This window comes from Diuraphis noxia, unplaced genomic scaffold (assembly GCF_037042655.1).
Source record: "Diuraphis noxia isolate RWA-SAM2 unplaced genomic scaffold, SU_Dnox_SAM2 contig0003, whole genome shotgun sequence".
Classification (NCBI taxonomy): domain Eukaryota; kingdom Metazoa; phylum Arthropoda; class Insecta; order Hemiptera; family Aphididae; genus Diuraphis; species Diuraphis noxia.
In genome coordinates this window covers 72,212,881-72,227,311 of record NW_028301713.1, presented here as the reverse complement: position 1 = coordinate 72,227,311, position 14,431 = coordinate 72,212,881, and the positions used below count along the sequence as shown (strand labels likewise).

General features: G+C 25.7%; 1 long non-coding RNA gene across 1 annotated transcript; it reads right to left on the bottom strand.

Annotated features, from left to right (window-relative positions):
- Positions 1-1,351: 1,351 nt before the first annotated feature.
- Positions 1,352-11,094, bottom strand: LOC149057729 (uncharacterized). The gene is made up of 4 exons (XR_016191134.1): positions 10,984-11,094; positions 2,002-2,227; positions 1,722-1,934; positions 1,352-1,639 (listed from the first exon to the last, which is right to left on the bottom strand). It is a non-coding gene; the product is annotated as an uncharacterized LOC149057729 (long non-coding RNA).
- Between the last annotated feature and the right edge of the window lie 3,337 nt (positions 11,095-14,431).

Here is a 14,431-nt window from a genome sequence, read left to right as displayed (position 1 = left end):
AGGCTTAAAACTTATAAAATTTATAATCTTTAAACAGTTATTACATTAATCTAAAAATTGTCTTGACGTCGACTGTTTCAACAAGATTTAACATGGATTTTGAAAATATATATCAATGTATTCTATAAAATATAACATACGGACTAGATACTATAAGAGGCATATTATAAAAAAAATATACGCAAATGCAATTCGCCAATAATAAAAAACGATTATGGTCAGAAAAAGCATAAAGATATGAAGAAATTAAGAATTTTTAAACCGTATAGGTAGTGCCGTGTAAAATAATTTTCTCTGATCGGCTAAACCACGTAGGTAATTCTATTTAAGGTATACCATATGGTATATCGTGATTTTATCACACAATTCCGCACTAACCAAACGCTAATAAATATTACAACTATAGTTGAGTATATTCAAATTTTAACCGAGTGATTATATTTATGTTCAGAAAAGTGACTCATCATGTCTCATCATCTCCTATCCACCTTAACACATGGTTAAATTAATATTCAGGGATAATATTCATATCTTTGGTATAGCATTTTAGTAAAAACATAAAAAAAAATATATAGCACTAGGCACACGGTCATTAAAAACATGACACGACGCAACGCGGTGTAGTTTGAACCCCCCTTAATAATTATTCATATGCTTCTACGGACCATAACCGTTTTTCACAATAATTATTATTGTTTATTCCTGAACCTGTTGTGAATAATATATTAATAGAAATGTTCGTTTTACCTTGGGGCTTGAAGTGAAATATCAAAATCCACGGGCAACAGGCAAAGCATTTTGTTGTACTTGAAATTGATATAACGATGAGACATGAAAACAAACGATCCAGAATAATATTGAACTACAGCAAATTTTTTCGCACTGTGCACTTATGGACGATTTAAATACGGTTTTATCGACGATCCAACGGTGCGACTTACGCGCAGACATGGACCGGCGGTGATGACCAAAAGTTTTCTTGAGCCGATTAAAACCAACGATAACAAATATAACGGTTATCACTTACACCTTTCAAGTGCGCCTCAAGCTAGGTTCAGAGCTATGTCGTCGTCCGTCGTATCGGCTGCATCCGAGTTGGGTTCCGAATTAAAAATTGCTATACAAGTTGGATCCTTATTTTAGATAATATTTTTTGTGTGTGCTAAATAATATCATTCTTCTTCCTATTTTTTTTTTGCCATATTAAAAATTAAAAACATAAATAATTATTCGAATTTTATTATTATATAAATATAAATATACAATATAAATGTCAATAATATGCAGGTTACTAAACAAATAAAAAATATTATAAATGCTATAAATCAAATATAAAAAATGCATAGGTAGGTATTGTATAATATAAATATAAATAAAAATAAAATATTGTTTACAAAAATCACACGCGTGTTGGTAAAAATGTATGAGACATACATTTTACAAAACCAAATAGATTGATTATTATTTATTCCTGTATGTTTTTCATTCATTTTGCTTTTATAAATTTTTCTTTTAGTATAATACAGGTTTCTTTTTTTCATTATTTCTGAACTTCTCATTATAACATATTATGTATTGATAATCTTAGATATTTGGGCACTGACGTATTGCATATGGGAAAATACTAAAAAATTAAAAACTAAAAATATATCTAATCAATATCAATGATAATATTTTTCATTTTGATTGTATATTTACTTATAAAATATTAAATTACTTACTTAAAATAATCCCGGACCCAACTATAGTGCAGTACCTTCGATTTAACACTAGTACTCGAGCCCCAACCAGGATGCACTGGTCGTATCGTTTGGTTTTTGTCGTGTTTTGATTGGCAGCTGTGATCATGGTATCTTCGCTAACCACAATCTTCCAAGAAATACCCGGATTTGAGCCAAGCGCAACCTATGGTCACGAAATAACAGGTGACATAGCTGTAAAACGTAAACCAGGTTTTAAATAATAAGGACCGTGGTTATCGAATTTATACTGCGGTCGCACCGTCAGAGCTTATACCGCGGTCGAAGTGACCGTTGTCCAAACGGTGATCGTTTCGGTGGCCGCTGTCCGTTTTCTCGTCACACCACACTGTCCAATTCTCAACTTATATCTTGCTCAAACCGTTTTCACGTTACATCGTCCGAAAAGTGGGACAAATTTCCGTAAAATTAGTATATCATGTATTGGCGAGGAAATTCGTCACTTCCGGTTCACTGAAACCCGTCTCCTATTATCCAAAAATTACGGGTGGGGCGTTAAAGGCACTGTACTAATGTTAAAAATATAATCCATAGACACTTGCGCTACATTTTTAGAATACATTTTTTATTTTTTAATACTGAAAATAAAAAACTTAAAAATTGATAAAATTTTTTTCAAAATATTCAATATAGCCAATTTGTAAATATGATTTTTAGAAAATTTTATATGGTAAAAACTTATTTAAGTCAAAGGGCTTATTTTTACAATTTTTTTAAATATCAATATTTTCGTTAAGTAAATTACGATCTAGTTTATGTTAGAAACCTTGTAATTTTAAATAATAATAAAGTTTTTAAAAAATATTTTATAAGAACATTTTTAAATAAGTGCATGTTAAAATCTAATTATTTTAGATTCTGAACGAAGTGATGAATGTATTGATTTTACAATGATGTGTGTTTTTGTGTCTGTGTACAGCATAACTAGTCGAAATAATGCTTCAATTTCAAACATTGGGGGTGGTTTCCGATGTAAAAGAGAATAATATCCTTGGTGCATTATAGAGGTCAAAAGTAAACATTTTCCAACAGTTTTCAAAAAAATCGAGAAAAACAAAAAAAAAAAATGACAGAAAAACGGGAATTTTTACGCAAAACCAGTTTTCGACCAAATCGATATTTTTATATGGTTGTAATTCAAAAACTAATCACTATAAGTACTTAAAATTTTCACCAAATGTTAATGTTAGGGATATCTATATACAGTTTAATTTTCAAAAATTGTCGACTTTTTTGAGTTATTTATAGACCACTGAGATTTGCGATTTTTTTGAGAATTTTTTTTTGAAGTGTCGGTAAAAAAATGTTGGACAACCAAAAAAATATGAAAATTTAATACAAGGTTCCTTATGAGTTTTTCTCATTGTAGCTAAAAAAAATTAAAAATCGTAAGTCACAATTTTTTTTAATAAGCGTTTACAGTTCAAAATTAACGAAATCTTTCGAAAACGCGAAAATTTGCAAGTAATTTTGAAGTTGAAAAATCATAAAATTGTTTGCGTTTATAACTAAGGATTAAAAATACAACACTATGTTTTCCATAAGTTTTCCTTCAAGTAGCTATAGATAAAACTCGAAGCTTCATTATAGGAAAAATTTTTAGTGCGTTTGAATTTTAAATTTTTACGAAATAGCGTAACGATAACGATTTATCCTGAAACGATTTTAAATATTTGTTATTATTCAAAAAGTATAAGTCGTAGGATACTTGAAAATTTTATCAGATATTTAGATTGGCATTTTCTTTACATGATTTAGTTTTCAAAATATTTTGACTTTTTTTGAGGTATTTATAGTCAACTGAAACTTTCAATTTTTCTGAAAATTTTTTTTTGAAGTGTCGATAAAATTGTTATGGCCTTATTAAAATACTTGAAAATTTAATACAAAGTTCCTCATAAGTTATTCTGATAGTGATTAAAAAATTATAAAAATACATATGCACCATTTTTTTTTATTAGCATTTGAAGTTCAAATATTGACTAAATACATAAAAATTACGGCAATCTTCAAATTATCTTAGATCGAAATTCATAAAAGTTTTTCTTTTTAATTCTAAGATTTGAGAATTTGATGCAAGGCTCATAATATAGTTTTGCAATAGAAGTTGAAAAATAAAAGAAATATATAGCCACATTTTTTTTTTTACATGCATTCAAATTTTAATTTTGACAACATACGTAAAAATCACGAAAATTCGTAATTTATTTTATTCTAGAAATTCATAAAAAATTTTCCTTTCATACCTAAGATTTGAAAATTTAATACAAGGCTCCTAAAATATTTTTACAATAGCAGTTGAAAAATACAAGAAATGTATAGTCACATTTTTTTTTTTACAAGCATTTCAATTTTAATTTTGACAACATACGTAAAAATCACGAAAATTCGCAAATTATTATAAGCTAGAAATTCATAAAAAATTTTCTTTTTAAATCTAATATTTGAAAATTTAATACAAGATTCATTATTAATTTGTCAATCTTTATCACAAAAACAATATCCATCGGAAATTCAAATTAAATTTTTATTAGCTCTTTTATTTACCTCTAACCAGGTATATGTATATCTATGATAATATAAGGTATTATGAATTATGATAACTACACTAATTGATTAACCATGCCTTATGCAAAATGCGTCATAATTGAAAAATAAAATATTTGTTTCAAAATATAATATAATATGACAATATTTAAATATAATATATCCTAGACTGACAAATCATCTCCGTTCAGAATCGTTTTTCGTATACAATGATACCTAGCTATCATTGCATTCAAATTTAATCCCATCCATTACAGTAACCTACTGTACAGCAGAGCGACATCCACGACTTACCCGCTTTTTTATTTTCAGTATTTAAAAATAAAAAATGTAGCGCAAGTGTCTATGAATTATATTTAAAAGAATTTTTTTTTTAAATATTGATTAGAACAAAAGTTATTTCATTTGTCAGAATGTCAGATCTCTGTGGGACACGCTGTATACATATTTTCCATATTTTGTAAAACTGAAATAGAACTTCGAAAGTCACACGATTGATTATAAAAAAGAAAATAATTGAGACACAGATAACCTAACACCTAACGTTATTGATTTTTGACGGTTATTGTTATGGTCGACACCTCTCTTCCACCCTACTCCAACATATTAATTACGAATATTAATTGGTACTTCAAAATGACATAGGTACTGTCCAAAGGGTATAGTTGTGTTCAAACAAATTTTATAGGTAGATATACTGTGTATATTCCACGTTTAAAAACGAACATGCTCTTCACCGTTATTAATATAATGGATTTAAATCTGTATTTTCTATTTTTAATTAAAGTTTATCTCTGATAATTTTTTTTTACATTTATAATATATTATATTTCAAAATAAAATTATACGTAAATTAATTCTTATATTATGCACGATGTATGTTTTCTGTGCTCGGGCATCGACGTTTGCACTCTTCAGTTATATTTAAATTACTATAAGCATTATATAAATAATCAGCTGAGTATTTAATTTGTTACAATTTTATTACAATTTGAAAAAGTTGTATTGTAAAGAAATCAAATCAAAGAATGTACAAACATGATAATTTCAAATATGGAAGTTGGCATGTGGTCAAACAAATATTATATTAATACATGTATACATCAAAATTAATATATAAAACATTAAAACATAAATAATACGTCAATCATAAAATTGACCAAATATAAATTTAATTCGCATACTTGGGTACTTTTGTCTTAATAGGTACATAGCGTTAAAGTGTTCTTATGACCAATTAATTAATTTTTTACTTCTCTTATCAGTATACACAAAATAAACATATTCATTACATGTATAAACTTTTATAAAAACGAATGTAATAGAACATATTAAAAAAAAATATGTGTTGTAGATTTAAAAAAAAAAACAAAATTGAATTTGAAATTACATTAAAATAAATCACTGAGATTCTATGGATTAATTGTTTTTATTTTCACCATGAACGAATTAAATTCAATCAAATTCGATTGTAGAACTTTTAAAAGCGATATGTAATAATCATAAGGTTATAACTTATCAAATTATTACAAGATCGTTTTAATTTGTCTATGCACAGAAATAGGGAGTGTAGTTCATCTTATTTATTGGTCTAGATAAAAAATATTTCCTATAAAGTTACTACACAGTAAAAGGAACTCGATAATTTATATACATATTGATATAGATTAGTACTAATTGATGCCGGCTGAGTAATATTGTTATATAAAAAAAAACGTACCGTCATTTTATAATACGTGTAAGATCAGAAATAGCAAATGTATTCACATTCTGTGAGTTTAATGAGAGGTATAAACATTTTTGCTATCTAAATTTCAAAAACACAAAACAATTAATGGAAGAGACCACCACCTACATACCTTTTTTTTCGATTTTGTATGTAATATTCTGCATAGAATTGATGTTTGAAAATGAACATAAAAATACTTATATAGTTATATGAATAATTTCTTTTAATATTTGATATAGTTTAATAGTATTTTATTTTATATCATTAAGACTATATAACCAAAAGTAGATGTAAAGATTTAGACATTTAATGAATTTATAGTTTATAATATATACGCATTACATATACTATAATATGTCAAAATACCATATTCTCCATGCATGATGTATACTGTATAGGTATAATTATTAATATAACATGTATACATTGGTATCGCGTACAACAATTTTATAGCATTTTGCGATAGATTGTATGCTTAAGACTTAAGGTGCGAAGAATAAATGGGTAGAATATTTATTTTTAAAATTAAAGTAATCATTATCAGTCTCAAAGAGTTAACAACAAAAATATTTTACCAGATTAGTCCATTAGTTTAAATGAATAAGTATTACAAGATTCATTTTATTTTTTTTTTCAGTAGATATCTTAATAAAAAAATATACGCGTTATCTGATTACGAACAATTTAAGTTAACTCGAAGTGTAAAAATGTGTACTTCTGTCTTCCATTAAGATCAATGAAGTGATACGATCTTCAAAATCTAATATCTGTAACTATTTCTTTATTTTTTTCATTTACGATAATAGTATAATATATCATGATGTTAGTAAAAATGTGATGTTTATTTTAACTGAACTAAAATATTGAATCCAAAAACATCGTACGTAGAACGTCGACCAAAAATAAGTGTACTTGATAAATAATCTATAATAATAATGGTCAAACGCATATTAAATTCTAAAATCTATATAATTTTAATTAAAAATTATTCACTCGTATTTAATATTTAATGGGCAAAGTTAAATACTCATCCATTATACAAATACATTTTCAAATTATATTTTTTTTATAAACCACAAGTATTAAATTAATTAAATATTCATTATTTAAATTAAAATTCAGAGATGAACATTTTACGATTTTTACGATTATTATTATTATTTTTTTTTTTGCAGGACTTATTGTCATCTGTCAGAGTCAGCTCTTATCATGTGTAAAAAACTATTATCTTAATCTATTAATTCTCCATATTTTATATTAATTATTAATCAATATAATATTTATTAGCAATCTGTACGATAAAGGTATAACCACTTTAAATTATTTTTTCGATGAGCTGTGTAATATTTCTAAGACAACTGAGGTATTCAAATTTCAAAGAAAATTATTATCGTAGGATTTAATTGGGTACTTAAATGGTTGCTGCAGAGCATACAATAATAAAGTCTATATAGCTATATCACGTGTAGGTGTGGTGAATTTGAGGGAATCTATTGTTTGTCAAACTCTTATATACCATTACCTCTGAACCACGGCTAACTCTCACCGAAGTGTTTACGAAGTATATAATATTTTGAACAGTCTACATACCTACCGATATAATGTAGGCACGAATTATTCACATCGGCCTGTCCGAATATTAAAACACCTATTATTGGAAGACATGACTAATACTACGACAATCTTGGTACGCTCGTACGTACAATCAATATCGGAATGATAAATTATCGAAACGATTTTAGTTTACATAATGCGTATAGGTATATATAGCTACATATATTTTGGCATGCGATCAATCCAATCGGCGTCCGATCGTTGCGTGTTGTCTGAGCTTAAAGCAAAATGTAAATACGAATTTCTTATACCTATATATTTAAATATTTTATATGTAAAAACAACATTTCTGCGATGTACATTGTACGTTTTTTGAATCACCTATACAAATAAACATATTAATCATGATGATGGATGCTCATGCATCAACATTATAATAAACTTATCGATCCCATAAGAGAACTATAGCTAGGTTATAGGTATATATTAATGTATTATCTCCACTAAAAATGTTAAGGCTGTAATGTTATAATATCCTAAATATTTATTGATATCTATCCATTACATAATATATTATTGCACTCGATATTTATTTTTATTTATATCTCCAAAAAATAAATTTTTTATTATTTAATCGAGGTTGAAAAAAAATTAACTGTATTTAATACCTACCTTATTCATATATATAAATATATATCTACATGTATTTAATGTTATAAATTATATTAGTTTTTAAGCTGTGTTAAATATATGTACATTTTTAATGAGTTTTTTTGACAAAAATATTTGGGTGTGTATGTTGTTTTTTTATCACTAAAAATGTATAATTTTATTTTCATTTATTGACTAGCAAAAATTACAAATACCTTGTACCTTCCAAATTTATATTCACTGCATACTGATTTTTTTTATCAAATATTTTATTCAAAACTTTACTAGCGTTTTTTTTTTTCGAGGACATTAGGTCGTTTATTTTAAGATTTATAGATTATTTTGTAACCTATGTATATATTTATTACAATTTACATAAGCAGATGGTGTCACTAATAAATTATATATAATGGTCATCAATAGCAAATAAATTTAGTATAATGTTAATATTATTTGTTTAAACAGAGGGTTGAATTGTAGGGTTATACCTACCCTTTTAGTTCTCGTAAATCATATTTTCAATTTGCATCGTAAAAATTATTTACAAACAATAATTCAATAAAATATTTCAACTAAATCTACTAAATATACCATAATAATCCTATTGATTAAACAATTTATTTTAAAATTATAAATAATAGGTATATATGCTTCTAAAAAAATTTGTATTTTAAAATATGAAATTAAGGTTAAATTTGTGCATTTATTTTCCATCAAAAATACAATATGTTTTCACATAACTGATCATTAATAATAGATAATGTTTTATTATTTTACATAAATATGATTTATTTGAGTTTTAAGTATGAATTTAAATATTTGATTCACTCCGTGTTAGGTAATTACATTTAATTATATTAAATTGAACTATTGGCTGTTTGAATAAAACACTTATTAAATTTTGTAACAAGCTACTATTTATTGAACTCACGAAATAGAAACAAATTTAATTTTCAGATCGTTGACTATCTACAGACTGCAATTCTAAATTACAAACGAAATCGGCACTTTTCCCGAGGCGATTTACAGGATTAGGTCAGTGGCCCCATAAGAGCCCTTTACAAAAGGTAGACACTGCAAGAGGTAGAAAATAAATCGTTTTTGGCCATAGCAATAAACATTCATCGGACGTGCCGCGGAAACGGATATAGAAAAAACCAAGAATAAAATCCAACCCCATCATTGGAAATATAAAGACTGAAAAAATATATAATATTTATTAAATTTTCATTTTGGGAGTAATAATATGTATACAAATTATTCCAGTTAGAAACTTTCAAACTTTCAATTGTACTAAAAAAATTCTGTAATTTAGATTAAAAAAATAAAAATATGATTTAGCATCTTGTACCATATAACATATTCAAAATATACTACTGTGATATAAGCTCAAAGTATAATGTACCTACGACTTAAATATCCTTATATTTGGTCTTTATAATATTATTTAAATTTAAATTAGTAATAAAAAATACACTAGAAACTAAGCAACTTTTTCACCCGTGAGATAGCATTTTCAAAAATTCGTTTAACATCCCACTGCTGTTGAATTACATTTAAAACGATAATTGTAAATACAAATATTATGATAAATCGTATATACAGAGTGAAAAATAAATGAAAAATAATAATTTCAGATGGTCTTTATTGGTTCCAGAAACAGTAGAAACGTCATTTCAGACGGACATAATTTCGTTCGAAAACTATTATTTATATAACTATTGCACACCTGTAATTAAATAGCATATTTAAATAATATTATGCAAATAGGGTGACGATTAACTGCGTCAATATTACCCATGCACATATTATATAGGTAGCCAGGTAGGTAAATACTAAATAGTTATGTATGATTATTATTTATTTTATATTTTGTACTTGTTTATTATAAATATAACGAGTCCAGTTAGAGACAATATTACTATACAACGCTATTTGTTTATGTCAACCATCTAGAATAATACAAGTTCAAAAATTGTATTTTCACGTTTGCTTTATATTATTTATTTAAAAACCAAATCTTAAATTAATTAAAATTGAATGATATTAGGTAGCTATATATACTTTAAAATGTTATTTTAGTTTAACGGTCTGACTAGTTAAATGCTTTTATTATATTTTATAATCACTTTATAATATGTACCGATGTTGTAGTGTTAAATAACAATTATTATATTTTATAATCACCTTATAATATATACCGATGATGCAGTGTTAAATAACACTATATACATCCTTAAACAGGATAATTATAAATAAAGTACCTGTATGCATAATATAGCAGTTATTCTTGACTTCTTGTTATTTTCGTTTCATATATAATTTAAATTACTTACCTCAACTTGGATTGAGCACTAAGAAACTAACGCGTCTACGATCGTTTCTCGATAAGTGTTCGTTTAAATATATGGGCAATAAATAAACAAATCATACATGGGTAATTAATTATTTGTCGAAGAATTTATATATTTATCCTAGACACCATGAAAATCAATTCGAGTAACTTACGCGACGACTTTGGTCACTGAGAAATGCATTTTAATTATTATCAGATGTTGGCACATCATGATATTATAAACAAATAAAATTTTATTCGGGAAATACAGGTTTGCGTCCGGTATAGACGTATAGTAATAATAATTGTTGTATAATGTTCTTTTTAACAAAAATAAAACGACTAATAATTATTATATGAAGATTTTTAATTAAATTTATACGGTTACATATTTAGTATTTACTTACCCATAATCATTAGGTGCCATGATATCTTTTCGCTATTGTAATAAAACCAAATCGAATTTTTATCAACCAACAGCTGCAAACCCTGCATTTTAACATTGACGAGTTATAGTTAACATATTATATTATGTAGGTTGTATTTTAATACAGAGTTATTTGATAATAAATACAATCTAAATAATTCTCATTGTGCGTATGTATATGACGAGCCGTACAATTAAAAATATATCCTTTTCAAACGAATGAATTAATTTGTAAACCTATAATTATGATAATACTAAAAATGTACGTTTAAACAAACATACGTGAATTATCTACGAGATAATTATAATTTTAATAATATACTAACCGGTACGTTTATTTTTTTATACACGCTCGTTGGCTCTCATAAGATGTGAAATAAAATTCAAAATAATATTCTATTATACCCTACTAACGCCTTTGTTTTATTTTAATCCTGTCAAATTTAGAGTTAGATATACGTCATAAGTCAAAATAAAACGTTTATTTCTCTTTTATATCCGAAGCGTAGTACGATATCATATCCTCAAAATAGTCATATTATAGTTATGAGATAATTATAATATTACACCTATGAAATATATTTACACACAGTGACACAATCGAAAATCCATCGAGAGCCATAAATTATGTCCAACGCCAAGATTAGTATAGGTACGCCGTGTGGTTATATAAATACCTACATAATATGTATTTAACGACACTGTAACAGTGTTGTAATAAATCATTTGCAGAAGAAATCTAAATAATTTTAAATTCCCATACATAAGAAATCATTATAAAATAATTATATTTCTATAATATAAGTAGGTAGTTACGAAGTTTAATTTTAAATTAAAACTGAAGTATTTTATTCCAAGCCATTTATAACGATAATACCTAATGATTTTATTTTTTCTATTAAAAAATCATACATTATACTTTAAAAATGACAATTTAAAATAAAAACAAATTTAATTGCTGTTGTGGCGGGCTAAGTCTATATTACGAGTATATGATAATTTTAACTATGTACCTAAAACTACCGTAAAAGCGTATATTTACTACGTTTTTAAATTATAAATGTTATTTATTATTTTAAGTGGCAGAATTAAAACTTCAAAACTTTGTTTGCTTTCAATAAAATGTTTAGGCAACCGGATTATTAATTATCTATACAGTTCAATTATTTATTATTGCAACACAAATATGTTCAGCATAATTATTTGAGAATTTTTGAAGAAGGCATTTTAATATTTTATTGAACATGCTATAATACGTTGGCACACGTTAAATATAATTAATATATTTTTAAAAATGGGGAATTCGATCTGCTGAACAGTATGTGTCATTGGGTAAGTCACTGTAATGGATGTGTTACATTAGAGTTCGACAATATATTATCATTGTACCTGCAAGTACCTATATGAAAAATGTTTCTGGTGGAGACGGTCTATCAGGTTATATTTCCAAGGACATTTTATTCTATAAATATATATACAGTGAAACCTTCCTTAACGGACACCTCCAAATAGTGGACATTTTTTTAAGGCACGGGGACATTTAAGCTAAAGCAACTGATTTTTTCATATAATTTTAAATAATTATAATACGTACAATATAATGTCAATATTAATATTTGCATTAAAATAATAGAAATATAACAATATAGAAATATTATATAAATAATAAATTTTGTATAATAATGTAATTATTAATTTCTCCAGTTATTTTCGAGAATTTACCCCCACCACCTCTGAATAACGGACAAAATTATGGCAACCGAGAGTGTCTGGTATTTAGAGGTTTCACTGTATATATATATTAGTAATTTATTTTTTCATTAGGAATACGCGGTAAGTTGAGTTTTTTTTTCAAAAAAAATATTGCATAATACATTTTGCTATAGTATTATTTCATATATAGTACCTATTATTACTATTTACTGCGTAATAATGCACACAGTCTATAGATTATTTTAAGTCAATACCGACTTACTACGTAGAACAATGTGAATAGGTTCGTTGTATATAAATTAAAAATAAGCTTAAAATTAATTCAAACATTTTGAATATTTTTTCGTGCTAAATAAATACTAAATATTAATACACAAAATAATGTTCCTACACTATACTAGAAATATTTTAAAGTAAAACAAAATAACTAAAATTGTAATACTTTGTTTAATAACCAATTCCATTGAAAATTATATTATATAGATGTAATATGTAGTTTTCAAGACTTGATAGTTATATAAATTTGAAACTATACGTCTATACAGTAATTAGAAATATTTCGTAATTTTAACTTTTGTTAAAATTTTAATGAATATCAATGAATATTAAATATCAATCAAGACACCAGTAGCTAATCATAATTTATATTAGAATAAAATATAGTAAATATGTAAATTATTATTTGGTTAAAAATGAATTAAGTTATTTTTAGTTTTAATGTCTAAGATATAAAGTTTAAAAATGTTATCCACAACCTTTGCACAGTTTTATTATTATTTGGAACCTGCTGTGATTCAAAAAATATAAAAACATTTCAAGTTGACTTCAGTTATTTAAAAAACAATAGTTTTAATTAATTGTATGTTTCTTTATATTATGCCTATCAAATCAAAGACAATTTCAATATTTTCTTAATAGTTCTTAACTCTTAAATATTATAATATTTATGAAAATATGCTGACCATTTTATGTTTATTTATTTATTTTTATTAAATGTTTAGAAAAATGTATAATATGTTTGCCATATTTGTATTGCCCATTAATCATTTTTATTTTACAAAATGTAAGTTTAAAATATTAACGTTCAGTAATATTCTTTTTATATCTTTAAATTGACCTCTATTATTTTTGAAATATGGAAAGATCTTGAGAGTAATCGCTTTTCCAAGTATACGGTGTCAAGAAATAGTGAATTACTGAACGCAATAATAAAAAATTCTTGAATATAAAAATAAGTTTAATTTATTTTATGTTTTAGAAACTTTTTTGCGGTTAAATGTACATTTGAGAAAAGTATTAATTTAGTCTTGAAATTTAGACAAGAGAACACGTGCCTGTTACATTATTATATTGTTAAGTACATTTAGAGTATTAGTCTGTAATATAGGCGGTACTTTATATTATACAATTTAATGACTCAGTCACTCAGACGCGTCTCATAAGCCACTAAATTGTTTACGATGTTGAATTTTTTTTTAAATAATCGACTGGCCGTGGGTGAGTTTATCAAAATTAATTTAAATCATTTTTACGACATTATCGCTAAATTAAAATACTGAATATGTGTTTTTAACAGATACACGGAAATTAGTCAGTATACCACTGCAGGTGGCAGGTTGCAAATAAGCATTGTTTTGAAGTAACTGCGGGGTATATTGATTTCTGCAGAGTATGTAAAAGTCGATAAAAAGATATATTATATAATAACAGTTAAC